The 15705-nt window shown below is 54.2% G+C and overlaps 1 protein-coding gene and 1 long non-coding RNA gene across 6 annotated transcripts in view; one reads left to right on the plus strand and one right to left on the minus strand.

Annotated features, from left to right (window-relative positions):
* OPCML (opioid binding protein/cell adhesion molecule like) overlaps window positions 1-15705 on the plus strand; it is a 342553-nt gene that overhangs the window by 274299 nt on the left and 52549 nt on the right. The gene's annotated exons all lie outside the window — the stretch shown is intronic.
* On the minus strand, window positions 1742-11053 carry LOC310885367. Its single transcript, XR_014574749.1, has 2 exons — window positions 2107-11053; window positions 1742-1844 (listed from the first exon to the last, which is right to left on the minus strand). It is a non-coding gene; the product is annotated as an uncharacterized lncRNA (long non-coding RNA).

The raw sequence follows: 15705 nt of genomic DNA on the forward strand, positions 1-15705 counted from the left end.
CGGCGTGGTGACTTGGCTGCCTCTACGCGCCACGTGTGCTCCTGTCTTTCTTTGTCTCCCTTTTTATTTATAACCTTGTTTGGCTTTTTTTTTTTTGTTATTATTATTATTATTATTCCTGCTGAGCCATGAAGTCGTTGAGGAAAAAAAGATACTAGGGCAAATGTGTCAGGCAAATTAAATGGGCTTGTTATAATCAGCTGCTTCTCCCATATCCTTCGCTTTCCGTGGCTCGCTCTGTCCGTGGTCCCCATGTACACAGCGATGCTCTCCCTCCTCTCAATTTCAGTGTCAAGAACTTTATTGGCATGACAAGATATACTGTGTTGCTGGAGTTAATACAGTCTCAAGTGTGTATGTCTGAGAGAGGTTTTCACAGTAGTAATTGGGTTTTATACAGTGTGTCCAGTTCTATATTTGGCGGCCGAGGCGCGGCTATATCGGGAAGCCATTTCTGCCACCTCTGCTGGAATTATGCAGATGCTTTTCTTCCCCCCCTCACTTTTCAGAGCGAAACCTGGGTGGGTTGTGCAGCCTGCTCCGCGCCCACCCCGCTGCGTGGCCAGAGGAGGCCCCCAGGCTGAGTCCTCCAGGCAAAACCGCTTCAGTTTCCAAACTTCTGGAAGGCAGCTTTTAATTAAATGCTCGCTGCAGAGCTGCTCCTCCTTGGGTTCCCTGCGCCTCCGTAGAGCCAACACCTGTCCAACACCCCCTGTGCTCCCTGGGGAGGCTCCAGTGAGGTTCCTGGGCTGGAGCAAACCCCCCAGCACCACCACAGGGCAGAGCTGTGCCGTGGCACGTGGGCTGTTTGCAGAGCTAAGGAGCAGCCGGGACCAGGGACAGGCAGTCCACGAGACAAGGAACCTTTGGTCGGGGAGGAGATGAAAGGCGTCGGAATTGGAAATAATTTTATTTCAATTAGATTTTAATTAGTCGCTGTCTCCAAGCCTTTGGATCGGACGCCAAATAATTGAAAAGCAACAATATTTGCATGTGGCACCTCGAAGAATAGCTGCATCTGATCTGTGGCAGGGAGGCTTTGGGGAGATAATTCCCAAGGTCAGCTGCTGCTCGCTGGTGGTTCAGCGTGGGCAAGCTTCTCGCAAATAACCCGCTGTAGCCTCACGCTAATTTTACAGTAAATTAATGCCGAGCCGGCATTTGTATGGATTTAATTAGCAGGCAACACAAACTTTTATAAACCTTTTTCAGTGGCAATTTAAACCTGATTGCGAAGTTATTAAAGGCAGCCATGGCAGGCTGCTCTAGTAGTCTACAGGGACCGAGGCACCGGGGCTGCACAGCATGGCTGTGCTCCTCGCAGCGGGACGGATTTGTGCTGGGCAAACCCCGCTGACTTTTTGGGGACGTGGCGGGGTCAGCAGAGGGTCTGCTGCCTGCCGGGATCGGCTCCGTCTCCTGGAGGGGCACAGCTTGGCCGTGGGGATGTTCCCCCCCTGGTTGCATCCTTCTGCCCGCACAGCAGAGGTGCTGGGTCTCCAATCTGCCTTCCCACTGCTCCTCTGCCCGTGTGCAGATGCGTGCTGTAGGGTTTTTACAGCAGCTACAAAGAGCCGGGAGGCGGCGTGGTGCAAAACCCCCGTAAAGGCGATGATCTCCTCTCTGCACGAGGAGGCAGCGCAGTTTACGAGTAGGTCGGTCGTGTTTGGCAGCAGCGTGTTCGTGCGGTCCCTGAAGAGGGCTGCTAGAAATCACAGGATCACGAGTTTCACAGTGCACATCTATAGCTGGTGTCACGGAGAATTAAAATAAGCAGGTTAGTAGCCTCGGTTGGGCACGTGGGTTACAGCTCCCGTAATTCAGGGTGGGCTTGGATGCCGCAGCTGAAAGCAAGGAAGAAATAAACCTTCATCAGCTGGAGGAGGCTGGAGGCTGCATTAAGGACATTAAAAATAGACATACGCTTCGGAATGATGGGGCCCAGCATGGAGCACTTTTAAAATGCCTGCAGAGTGGGGCCGTTCCTTATTTCGCAAATAATTGCATTTAAATATATGTATATAAGGGGAAATGCAATTCTTGACAGAATGGATTTCGTTGCCAACCGGCCCGCTTAAGAAACGGGAAGGAGCAGCCTTTAATTACCAGCGCGGGCTTTGTGTGGCGATTCCAGGACACCTCCGCAATCAGCCCGAGAGATTCTGCCCTCCCTGCCTCCCCGAGCACGGGAGGACAATGGCAAGTCATTAACGAGCTGTAATGGGAAAAGCCCTATCTAACCGCTGCATTCCCTTAGCAAGGCCGGCCGGGTGGCTAGCACCCGGCGTACTTTCTCTCCCCTTGTCTCTTTGCTAATAACATTTCTGCCGGAGCCAGGAAAACACCGGCCAGGTGCTGGGGCCGCGCTTGGCTTCTGGTGCCGCGCGGTTGCGTGCCGCGCCGTATCTCGCCGGCTCTCGGGTCGCTCCACGGGCCTGCGTTTGTCTGACTTAAATGGGAGCAGAGCCTGGCCCGCCTCGGCCCCCTTCCCCGGTGGCTCCGATTAAGGATTGATTGCTGGGATTAATTTGCTGCCCGCAAGAGGTGTCCAAGGACAAGCTCCTGTGCAGCCAGGGGAGGAAGGAAGCAGGGAGGAGCTGATGGATTCACAGGGAGCTTCGTGTTGGCAGCCGCCTTCCTTAGGGTGGCCGAGGGGTGCGAAACCCTTCTGGAGAGGTTTTGGTGTGGCTGGTTGTGCCTGGGCAGCTGGGGGACCCCCAGCCCCTGGTTATCCGCCTTATGTCTGCGCAGCCTGGTTTTTGGAGATGCCGGGCTGGCGTTTTTCACGCTGATGGAGTCTGTTGGGTGTCCGGCATCTTTAACGTGGGGCTGAGATGTGCACGAGGCGAGCACCTGCGTGGCTCTGAATGTCCAGGAAGGCTGGCACCCATGGGAGACAGACACGATTAGGTCGCTCACATCCTCTGGGGAGCTATTTTTGAGGCCCTGGTCAGAAAGTGCCCACTTTGAGATGCTTTTACAGGTGCTGGTCTGTGAGAAAGCACAAAGTAGCAGGCTGCCACAGCCCAAGTCCTTCTCCTTCCTAACTCACCGATCCCTTCTGCAAACCTGAGCCCAAATCTGGAACGAGGCAAGGTGGGAAAGAGGAGAGTGCTAAAAAAGCAGGCAATGCAAGAGCAGAAGATCTGAAAGATATTTCCAGATGGATGTGGGTAGGAAAATGAGAGAGAATGCTATTTGCAGCTTGCAATTAAAATAAATCTGAGCAGGAGAGGAGATGGCAGTGCTGAGTCTGTTGATGTGTCTGATGAAGCAAAGCTGATTCACCTAGAAGTTGACACAGCTGTGTTAATGTGCCTGCAAATAGCAGCTCCTGTCTGCCTGTGATTAAGCCGCGATGGAAGGCCAGCCTGTCACCTGGGGGTTTATGAGGGCCGATGCCTCCCCTTTGACTGGAGATGTTTATTTTTTTTTTGCTGGGTTCCCACGCTCGTGCCCAGCTCTGGCTCAAGGAGCAGCGGGTGCCAGGGCGGTGTTTTGGCTCCAGCTCTGCCGGCTGAGCGCGGGGCACATCAGCTCTGCCCTTTATTCACCTCCCGTCACTTTATTTTGCAGGGACACGTGCATGGAGGGACGGAGGTGGCTTTTTGAGGCCTGATTGCAGCGATTTACCTATTCGCTGCCGTGAGCACCGGGGAGGTGTCAGGCGGGGGCTAGCAGCAGATGGATGCACAAGGCACCGAGCAGCGGCGACGTGCCGTCAGCCAACGGTGTGTGTGTGGCTTGGGGAGGAGAGGGCGGTGATGAAAACCCTCTGCCACGGGGAAAAAGGGCTCGGCTACACCCCCTGCGCGCTCTAAAAATATCCCTTGGTAATCAGGCTGCTGCTGCTGCTCCCCATTGTGCTCTCCCATGCTGCTCATCAGTCCCTGGGGTATAAATAGCAGCTCCTGCCGGAGCCGCTCGGGCTCGTTCCGACATCCCGGTGGCTGCAGCGGTGCCGAGCTGCGGTGACACGGGTACAGGGCTGGGACACGGCCCCAGGAGCCAAGCTCTGCATGGGCACAGGCTGTCATAGGAGGAGGAGGAGGATGGGAGCAGGTACTGCTACCCTCCAGCAAGAAAGGGCGAGTGGGTGGGAGGAACACGAGGGTGGGGGAAGATAAGGTTGTGCGTGCGTGGGGGGCCAAGTGATGCTTTTTGAAGCCTTTCTGTTGCCCAAGCTATCACTGACCTTCTGATCTGTCGGAAATTAGCTTCCCATATACCTCCCCACCGCACATCCTTCAGCCCCCAGTGCATCCCTGCGTGGCAGAGGAGGGATGGAGCAGGGCCGGATGTTTTGTGCGATGCCAAACCCCGAGAGGAGCAGGGCTCGGGGCGAGCTCCCGGTGCTGCCCGCAGGACCCGACGGCGGAAGAGGGAGATGTGATCTCAGTTTTTCCAACATGTCAGGAGTTGTTACAGAAAAGAGGCTGATCGATCGCTCTCCACGTCCACCGTGAGACAGCGCAGGGAGGAGCTGGATTAATTTGCAGTGGGGAAGATCAAGGTTAGATATTTGGGAACAGAATCTCCCTGGTGGCGAGCATCACAAAGTCCTGGGAAAGGCAGCAAGAGAGGTTCGTGAGCCTTGCTGCTGGGGGCTTGTGAGAGCATCGTGGGCAGATACCTGCAGAGGACAGGATGGCTGCAGTTGGCACGATGATGGAGCACGGGACAGGTGGCTTCACGAGGTCCTTTTATGAGTCTGTAACCGTCAGCACCCCGGCGTGGTGTTATCCCACACCGCTGGATGTGCACGCAGCAACCCAGGCTGCTGCGACACAATGCTTATTAAGCAATTACGAGGGGAAGTGGAGGGGGTGTCGTCAAACTGGCTGCTCTGCAGATTTCCTGTGCAAACTGTCTCGCTGAAACCCAAATGTCATCAGTCATCAGCAGCTGAACAGCCTCTCCGAAACCTCCAAGTGGGACGTATGCACTGGTTCATTACAGCTGTCATCCTGCTGGTGCTTGGTTTTATTTGTGGCGGTGGTGTTGTTCACAGAGAGCCTCTGCTGTGCTTTTTGGGCATGAACACTGACTCCGGGGGCTGAGCTCTGGAAAAGTTTCATCTGCTCCGAAGACAGACGCTGTGTCAGCACCCACCACGGTTTCCTGACACCGTGCAGGGACAGCAGAGCTCCACGCAGCCTGGGCTCTCTTTGCAAGCACCTGGCAAAGGCCAGGCACCTCCGTTGCAGCCTCCTTGCTTGCTGTGGCTTATTTGCGAGGTCTCAGAGGAGATGTGGGTTTGCAGAGGGCTTTGAAGCGGTCAGGAGATGAGGAAGGGACAAGCATGGGTTTGCAAAGCTGTGTCCTTACGGTAGCTCTGGCTTGGCTTTCCCCTTCCTGGTGGAGGTTTGTAGCAGACAGGGGGCCCATCCTGCCCCAAGAGCATCCCCTTGGGGGGGTGACAGCTGTGACAGTAGCTCCTCCAGTTAATCAGAGGCTTTTTGCCTGCAGGAGGGAATTTCTGGAGCCCTCGCAGGGAGCGTGGAGCACAGCATCTCCCCTACACTTGGATACCTGCCTGAGCCTTCCCCCGTGCTCTGTCCCGGGGTTAAAGCATATTCCCCACAGTAATCAGGGAGGGGATAAAGAGTGCAGCCAGGAAAGAGGAAACCTAATGGGTAGGTAATTAAAGGACATGCCAGGGGATAGATGAATGAATAGAGAGGAGGGAGGATGCGGAGGGGCTATAGAAACACATCAATACATGTATGAGAAAGGCAGAGATGGAAGAGAAGATTAATTTATGATTGTTCCTGTCTATTATTAGTCTGAGTCACAGGCTCGGAGCGCAGCAGGAAAGTTTCCAACCCTGCCCCGGTGCCGTAAGGTTAACACAAGGCCAGGGGCTCCGCTGTGACCCCCAGGCTCGGAGCTGGATTAGGCTGGGGGACATCGAAGGTGGGAAGATAGGGGAGCGAGAGATAAGGGGGTGAGCAACAGGGCGGGGGGCTCCTGGCTGGGATTAGTGTGTGATGATAAGGGCTGGCTCCAGCTCGCGGTCACCAGGGAGGCGTTATACCCGGGCTGGAGGCCGTGGAGAGGCATGAACCTCTTATTTAGAGGTTAGCGGGGAGAAGACAGCACCTTGTTGCTTGTTCCAAGCCCCTCACTGCCCCAGAGGAGCTCCGGCAGCTGGTGGCAAGGGGAGGTTTCCGAAATCTCTGCGCCCCAGGGACTGCTCGTGGCCTGCGTCGGTCTGGTTCGAGCAAAAAGTTTGCATAAAGTCGGAGGGTGGGACACAGCTTGAGCCCCGAAGCCAGATTTCCAGGCAGGAGTCAGGGTCTTGCCAGAACTACACGATTCTGGGTGATAATTTCGCACGATTTAGCGGGTGATGCCCTCAGACACGAGTCCTGCTCCGGAGGCTTGATCCAAGAGGGCACAGTGCTCAGCGCTCGTGTGCTGGGGAGGACGAGCATGCATCGCAGTTTGTTTATTCCCTCTTTTAATAATCGGCTGATTAAGTTGCATTTTTATTTGGTTTCAGGGGCAAGCAGATTGAGAGCTGTAATATCCACTCACACCTTGTAATTAGCAGTAATTTCTTCTCTCTCTTCCATGCGAGGCAGGTTGGGGTGGGCAGAGGCAGCCGGGGAGCGCAGGTGAATTGGATGGGAGCACTTTGCATAGTCAGGAGCCGAGGTCGAGCCTGCTCCTTGGCCGGGGCAGGACCACCAGAGAGGGAGTTACTGGTGGGGAAGGGAGAAGGGGCGAGGAACAGGGGGAAAATCCACCTTAAATCCCAGACAAAGGCGAGCCCGGCAAAGTGTCGGAGTCAGCACAACAGCACGCGAGCCTAATTACCATAACGATGTGAAAGAGCCCAATCAGCAATCTGGGGCTAATCTTTCATGTATTACAGGTCTCTCTTTCGTAGTGCTCCACAGCTAAATGCATTTTTAATGAAGATATTCCTAGACTCGCAGATAATTTCCCACTCTTTACAAGGAGGGTATCAGAGCTCATTAAGCGGGTCGTTCTTCTTTTTATATATATATATAGCTATGAGTGTGTATATATATGTGTGTGCATATATATATATATATATATATATCCCAGTTCTTTGGGAGGCCAACATTGGTGCCGTCGGCAGCAAAAGGAAGCCATCCCCTGCCGCAGATGGAGGGAGGGATGTTACGGCTGGCAAAGCTTGCTACCCACTTCTCCCATGGGTTTGGGTTCTCCTGCCCTCTCCATGTGGTTTGCGTGCCCCGTGGCTAACGTGGGCAGGGTGGGAATGAGAGCAAATAAAATGATGGCAGGAATGGGAACTGGGGGGCTCGAGGCAGAGCGGGGATGGGGTTGGAGCAATGTTAGCGGTGAGCAGCGGGTGCAGCCGTCACATCCCCAGCTATGTCTTTGGAGGGATGGTTCTCATATTGTTGCTCTGGTGGTCGCTTCTCCTTCTGCTTTGTAGAGTGCTGTCAGATGAAATCTGTCTGGAAATGAAAGGGGAAGCTGGGGCTGGCCTGGAGATGAGGAAAGACTTGGGAAGGCAGCGGGGTCTCTCCTGCTCCCCGTGTGCACCCTGCGGAGGCTGCCTTTGGAGCAGCAGCCAGCTGGCTCCTGCAGGCGGAGGACACGGAGGGTTTGTTCCCAGTTATCTCTGTAGATGGGGCCCAGTCCCAAGAGGGGATGAGGATCCACGAGGCAAAATGAGGCCAGGGAAGTGCTGGAGAGAAACGGAGTGTTGATCGGCCTCATCCAGCGCCGTGCCTCCAAGAGGATGGTGCTGGGATGGGCAGCACAGTGGTGCTCAGCTCTAACCTGCCTGACAGAAGAGCCTTTGAGCTCGAGGGAAGAAGGTGGAGCCCAGCAGTAACCCTGGGGGCTCCTTCCCCCTGGGGTTTAGCTTGTGGACCTCAGGACGGAAGGGCCTCCTTCCAGCTTGCAGTGGAAACTGGCTCCTGTTTGGCTTTCCTTATGGCCTCGCTTCTCCTTGACACGGGAATTGCAAGCAGCTTGTGTGGGTAGAGGGAGGCAAGGGGCGAACGGCTGCTGATTAAAGCAGGACCAGAGAAAACATCCCACGGAGGGTGCTGGGAACAGTCCTGGGGGAGTTGCATCCATCTCGTCCCTCCTAATCCTGTCCCAAGGAGCACCCGATGTGAAAGCAACTAAGGAGTGCAGGCAGCAAGGGGTTAAAGAGGTAGAGGAGAGAAGTTTGCAGGGATGGCAGACACCCCCAGGGATGATTTTCTCTCCCTGCAGTGGGCCATGGATCTGTGACCAGTCACTGAATCTTTTCCAACCAAGCAGGTAGGAAATGGCATCATGGAGGTGCAGGGGACAGAGAAACTGGGGTGACAGGAGGAGTGGGGAGCTGCCGGCCCCTCTCAGAGGGGTTTGGAGGGGCCAGCAGGAGCTGCCTGCTCAGTAATAGTTTTCTCAAGCCTCTTCCCTTTGACGGTCCTAAAGCCAGCCCAAGGGGCTTTAGCTGGATGTGGCTGTCCAGTTTGGGAAGGCTGAGTCTCTCCTGACTTGTGCTTCGAGCCTCAGCCTGTGTTGTCTCCTGCACCGTGGGCAACTCTACGTGCCCGGACCAGGTCTGGATTCATGGCTGTGACCAGGAGATTTTTTCTCTAGGTGCTCCCACTGGGGTGGACGGGAAAATCTGCGGTGGGCTGAGTATGCGCCTGATTTTGCACCTCTTCTTGCAGATGCTTCTCAAGCTGAAGTCCTCCAAACATTAGGGTTTTGCCTGGGTTGGGCTAAAAATGCATCGCGGAGCTGGTGCTTGCGATGCTGAACTGATACTGCGCGAGGAGCTGGTGTCAGTGCTGAGGGATGACCGGATAATGCATCTGCTCTGGTGGCTGCTGTAAACAGCCAGCTACTGTAGCCGGGTAGGTGTTATGGATTAATTCGGTAATTGGCCCATCCGGAGCGTCTGCTTGCGGTGTCAATTTATCTAGGTAGCCACCTAATATCTCAAAAGGAGCTTTAGGAAGACGCACGCAAATAGCCAGGAAGGGAAAACTGGAGAGGGCTCATTTAGCAGGCAGATGGAGAGGAAGGTCACGAGACGAGACGTCGGGTGGGCTGCTAAAGGGTTACTCTTAAGCGGATAGATCACGTGTAACCTGGCCTTGCACAGGGGAAAAGAGAAGTACCAGAGGTACAGCAGATTAAACAGAAGACAAAGGCGAGCGTGTGATTACAGCCTCCCCCGTCCTGCTTTTCCCTCGCCCCATGGCGGCAGCTGCATCTCTCATTTCTGCCTCTAATTTCGTCTCTGTCCTCAGCCCCCCGGCTTCTCGGCGGGGTGTTTTTAAAATACGATATGATTCTGTTGCCTTCTGTGTTTGGAGACCCATAGCAGGCACTGACCTTTCAAGTCTCTTCGTGATTAAAGTTCTTATTAATTTCCTGTGGGGCTGCAGACACTCTGAGGCAGTAAAGTGTTGGGAGTTCATTAACATGTGGGGCTTTAATTAGTCGGCAAGAAATCCGTCTCTGTCCTGATTTGACCAAGGAAAAAAGACAGGGGGAAAAAAAAAAAGCGAGAGAGAAAATGATGTTGAAGTAAAAATAGTGTCAGCAAATGTCTTCACAGTAGGAATAGATTTCGAGGCTCACGATGTATTTATCAGGCACTTCAGACCTGCGTGCGTCTTCCCCACGCACGCCGTCAGTGATGGCCCTTCGTCTGGAGCCGTGCTCGCAGCAACAACTGTCCCACTGGCAGCACGTAATGCAGCAAGGGGACGGGGAGAAGGGCGTGGGGCACAAGCGAGCCCGTGCCGCAGCGCCCGTGCAGCCCGACGCTGCGAAGGGGAGCATCGGCAGTGCTCGTGCCAGGCTTCACGCTCCCAGGTGTGCATCGCCCTCGCTGGGAAACGAGGCGCAATGAGCAGTGGTGCACTGGGGTTCGACCCTTTGCCCATGCACCCTTTTCATACCACACGTGGCCTCACCGTGAGAGCAGGTCTGGAAGGAGCTGGGGGCACAACCGGGCACCGAAGCAGCCCGGGAGGAGCTCCAAGCACGGTCTGCCTGCGAGCACGCCGCCCACATGTGGCCCTCCTCTTTATTTAAACCTCTGGCGGAATAATATATGTTTGATTGCCCAGTTGATCTATTTGTGACAAGTGTTAAAACACATGTGCATTGATTTTCTTTGAGGAGCGTATTTCTAAGGGTAATTTAATAGTGGTATTGAGCATAGCTTTTACTGGCCAAGGAACAGGCGGAGGGAGGAGGGGGGATTAGATGGAGAAGAGAGAGACGCTAATGGCGTTTTCGTAATGCAATTGCTTAGGTCAGTGAAAAGCTGTCACAGTTTAATGCACTTGCTTGTTGGGGATGTTATCATATACAGGATTAAGCCATTCCACCACATGAAAACAAGAGCAGCTTGTTAGCGAGGGAAGCTCTTAAAGAGCTGCTGTGGCAAAGCTATGATCCCTGCGAGAAGGGAGCTGGGAAGGTGGGCTTCTCCCGCGGCCTCTGCAGGGAGGTACTCATCCTCTGGGGCTCGCTTATGTTTTTCAACCCTTCTCCTGGAGGAGCTGGTGCCTGGTATTTGCACAAAGGTGCCAAAAGGGTCACTAGATGATAGGAGCAGATCGCCTCGACCCTTGGTCTGAGACCCGCCGTGCCGAAATGACCGACAGTGCCAGCAACCCCGGGCTCTGTGCAGCAGCGATGCCGTCCAGCACGCAGCAGTCAGGAGGCTCCAACTCCCGCTTGCGTCGACTCTGCAGGGCTGAGAAAGCATTACAAACTTGCCTGTGCCCCCTCAAGCCGGCCGATCCAGCTCCCGACATGTACGGGGAGCTGCTTGCTGGAGCAGGATGGGAAGGCGGTGTTTTTCCCATTGCCATTTTTCATAGCGAGGTTGTATTTTAGTCTATCCCCTTGCTAGCACACAAGCTCCTCTCTACCATATATAATATTTAGTACTCAGTCCGGTCTAGTTTGAGATGTCGAAAACAATGGAGCATCTCCTCCTTCCTCCCCGGAGATCCTAGCACAGCCGTGCAGATCTCGGCACCGAGAACTTTTTCCATATTTATACTTGACCTAAATTCTCTCTCTCTCTCAAATAGCCAGAGTTTCAGCCCTCTGGCATCTATACTTCTTCCTTAGAGTTTTCACACTTCGGATACTTACGGGTTGGAATAATATCCTACCTTTACATGTGTCTTAACCAAGCTATAAATCTCACTAGTTGACAAGGTTACTGTTATCTGGCTTCTGCCATGACCCTCTGTTAAAATACATGACATAAATTACACAGAACGGATCATACAGGCCATTTTTCCTCATACGAAGCCTGATAAATATTAATGGTCCAGTGCTGTAGCGTTGCACCGTGGTAGTAGCGGAGTCAATGAGGTTGATCCGAGGCCTGATAATTGCTGGTGGACGTGGACCCCAGGCAGGTGCCAAAGCAGAACGCTCTCTACGCGCGGTGCTCCTCTGGAGCTCTGACTTGTGTCTCGGGTGGCTTTTTTTGGCCTCTGCTTCCTTGAAGACTGTGCTGTGGAGGGGAGCCGTGGCTTGTATCAGACAGAAACCAACCCAAGACCCTTCCCGTATTTAAAGCATGTCAGACCTCCCCTGCAGCCCCCGTAATACCGGTGCAAAGCGAGCATCCTCGCCGCCAGCAGCTGGGCAGAGCCCTGCCACCCGTCCCTGCCCCACAGGTGGCGTTGTGGATGCCACCTCTGTCCCCGCACCCACGTCGCTGCTCCTCGCCCTCACCCTGGGACCCGTCAGCCCACACCTCCCCTTATCCCCCGTCTAAATTCGCAGTGCCTGCCTCCTCTAAGTGGCACTTTTACGCTGGAAATGTGAATCCGGTTGGCAGCATCGGCTCCGTCATGCTTATCAGAAATACATTATCAGAGGGGGATTAGACAGAGCCTCGCGCTCGTGTTGCTGTCCACACCGGGCAAGTAATGAATAATGAAAATTCCCGGGACCGGAGACAAACGCACTTGACAGGCAGGGAAGCGCCCGCGCCTGCCTTTCACTCACTTTAATGTGACAAACATGGCTCCTTCGGAAAGCTTTCCACTCCATTCACCGTGGCGTAGCTTGTTCTTGTTGTTTTCTTTTTTCTTTTCCTTATTTCTTCCCCTTCGTCCTTCCACCTCCCCGCTGCCCCAGCCCCTACCTCCCCCTGTGGCTGAGGACAGCGTGAGGATGGGTGGAGGAGGTCACCACCACCACCAGCCTCGCGGGGACAGCGCTGTGGTCAGCTCACCTCGGGACCGTGCATGGTTTGGGTCCTTGCCTGCTGGGAACATTGATGTTGTGGAGTTTTTCCAGCCTTAATGATTATAGGATCCTCTCCTGTTGTTTGTTAATAAGCTTAGGGTTGCAAGGTGCAGCTTCGGGAGGGGATGGAGCATGGCAGGCTTCGTGCTGCTCTCCCAGCTCTCGCTTCTGGGGTTTTGGTGCGGATCAGAGGGAAGGGACCGCATCTCCCAGTGCAGTGGTGCTGCATCCTTCAGTGCTGACCCCCACGGTTTTGCTCCCTCCTTCCCCAGGAGCTCTAGGTCCGTGCCATGCCCTGGGCTGCAGATATCCCCATCGTTTTGGGTCCTCGCGCTTTTCTCAGCACTGGTGGACGCTGTCTTATTCTGTCTCGTACCACCAGCAGCATCTCTCTCGCCTCCCTTCCTTGGGCATGGAGAGAGCGTGCCCTTCCCACGGGGCTGACCGTCCCCTTTCAGCTTCACCAGGCATGTAACGCGTGAGGACCGATCTCCTTTTTACGGTCCATAAATGAGAGGTAGCAGCAGGTCCTCCAGCAGCTTTTCTGGGCTCACGGAGAGGTTTCCTGCCATCGCTGCCCTCCAGCTGCCCTGGGCTGTGTGTGTTACGTATGGTTCCCATACAGGGGAGGATGGATGTGGGTTGTGCAGTGATGTGCGGCCTTGTGCAGGTCATTACAAGCTGTTCTCTGAAGGACCTGGCCGTGCGGTAGCTTTCTGCAGGAAGCTGTGGCTGGATTGGAGCCCTTGTCCCAAACGAGCCTGCCAGCAAAATGGGGCCGTGGAGACAAAGGGGTTGCTTTGCACCCAGGTATGGGATTTTTCAGTGCTGAGGTCTGGCCTGCCTCTAGTCTCATGTAAATCAGCCGTGGCAGTGCCATCTGTAAAGGTTGTCTACACGAGGCGAGGCCCCAGCACTGGGTATTTTTCCTGCACTTGTCATCTAGAAGCATGCAATAAATTTTATGGACCGGGGTTTATCGAGCACGGAGGAAGAGGGATTGAAGTGGCTTGCCTGAATGTGAGGCTGATGTTCTGGAGAAAACAAGCGCGTTCAGACGAGCGCTTCGATCGCTCACAGCCCACTTTCTGGGGGAAGTCAAACGGCCGTGTCCCCAGCCCGCATCTCCCGCAGGGAACAGAGAGCCCTGGTGCCAGCCGTCCCCCGCCGTCACCTTGTCTATCACGGGCGACATCTGTCTCTTCCCCAACCCGTCTCTTTTAAACGCATCCAGCCCGCTGTTGGGAGGATGTCTCGGCTTGGCACCGGTGGTGACAATCGCTCCTGACGCAGCCTTCCTGGACGCGTAGCACAAACTCTGTGACTCCAGCTTTTCCCCCAGCCCACCCAGCGGGGAGGGAAGGAGCTGTGAGCCCGCGGCACATCTGCTGCGCAGTGTGAGGCTTTGCCAGTGCGATTCCTGCTAATTAATGTCAAACTTATTTTAGCAAATAATGCACATTATCTCGTCCTGCGGAAGGGGTGGGTGCCAGCGCTGACGGCGGCTGCACCGGAGGAGAGGTGTCTCGAAGCGCTGTGCTTTGGGCACCCGGCGAGGCGGGGATGCTCAGAGGGGTGGGAGCATCCTGGGGTTTTGTGTCTGGGGCAAATGGGCTCCCGCGGTGGCACTTTCACACCTTGCCAGGTCATTGACAAGGAAAAACAGATCCTGGAGTTTTAACCACCCCCGATGTATGCACACAGTGTGCTCCTTCGGTGTTTTTTTCCGGAGGAAGAGTTCAATTTGCTTTTCTCTACAAGCATCTCATCCTAATGTACGGGCATCGGAGGGAGGGGCAGAATGAACCCCAATCTCCTTCCTCTCCTGGTGCTCTGAGAGTTCGTAGCTATTACTTTTTGGGGGGGAGCTTTGGAAGCAGGGCTAGCTGACCACTCCTCGGTTCCCTGACTGTCACAGAGCGGAGAGGAGCCGGTGATTTATTGTGAAGGACAAAAAAAAATCAGTCTCAGGCAATGCTGACAGCATCGCTTCTGCAAGCTGAGACAGCTCACCTGTTTTAGCAGAGCTATTATTTCAAACAATGCCACCATTAGCCGGCTATTATCATTCCCATTTTTCATAAGAGCAGATTGAGGCATGGGGAGAAAACAAGCAAGTTAGATACCCTGAGCCAAAAAAATAGCCAGAAGTCCTGGCACCGAGTCCTGTGCTTTTGTACTGTTTTGACTGCGATTCCTCTTTGAGGTGACAGCTGCAGGGACCTCCTTTCTCTTTGCCCTTTATCAAGCTGATAATGGCCAGCCAGTTACTGCAATCAGCATCCGCGCTCACTTGGGGCTTTGTGCCTTCAGCGCAGCCTAAATGCGGTTTTGTCCAGAGAGTTTGAATTTAATTATATTCTCCTCCTATAAGTCTCGCGCAGCATTATGCCATTAATTGCGGAATCCTTTTACCTTTTAGGACAGTTACTGTCGAAGTTAATGAAAGTTATTTACTGTCATTAATGGCCATTTCCATTACTGTGCCATTTTTTTTTTGTAGAAACCACCCCAAAGGTGGTGCTCAAGGCTGGGGGACTGCTGGAGGAAGCCCAGGGTGCTGGGATAGCCTGGAGGACACGCTCTCCTTAATCGGAGGCACAGAAGGATCGGAGAGCTGGAGAATTTGGGACTAGAGCTAGGAGCAAATTTTCCTTCCAAACGCTTCTTCCCCAACAGAAAAAGGCCGCCTTTGTCAAGAGAGACACTGACGTGTGAAACATCTGTTGTGTGCTAAAAAAAGGGAAAAGGCTTATAGAAGCAAAAACTCTAGAATGTGATTTCCCCATCCCCCCTCCCCCTGCTTTTTAAGGCAGCAAAATGGGAGCGTATGGGACAAAAATAATAAACGTATGAATAAAGTAGAATGATTTTCTGGCTGGGCAGCTGATTATTTTTTTTTTTTCTGAATATGAGATTTGGTCCGGGGGGATGTTAAAGGAGGTAAAGAGCGATGAGGGCACAGCTGCCTCCCCCAGCCACGGGGGCTCAGCCTGGGCACCCAGGGTCTGTGCCCAGGTTGGGGACACGGCTGCTGGTTTCCCCTTTGCCACAAAAGCTGAGCACGTATCCAGACACGTGGGCAGGACGCTGGCACGACCGCCCGCACAGGCTGCGCTGGTCAAGGGCACGCAGGACTCGCGTACAGCAGATGCAGGCAGCCGAGTCCCCTTCCTAAAACCCTCCAGTCCCCTTCCCACACCACTTTCCAAGTTCATGAGCACACACACACATCCGTAGATCCTCAGAGTGCCAGCACAGCCCCTCTGTCCTCCCAGCACAGATGTAAGAAAACGGAACGCCGCCGTGATCAGGCACAGGGCTCAGCCAGACGAGCACCGACCAGCCCGTTTTGGACTTTTTGTCCCTATCTCCTGCTTTGTTCCTCCTGCTCCCTTTTCCCCCTGCACCTCCCCAAGGCTTTGCAGAGCTTCTGCACCCTCCCAGGCTGGCCAGGTT

The sequence above is a fragment of the Anser anser genome (assembly GCF_964211835.1).
Source record: "Anser anser genome assembly, chromosome: 22".
Classification (NCBI taxonomy): domain Eukaryota; kingdom Metazoa; phylum Chordata; class Aves; order Anseriformes; family Anatidae; genus Anser; species Anser anser.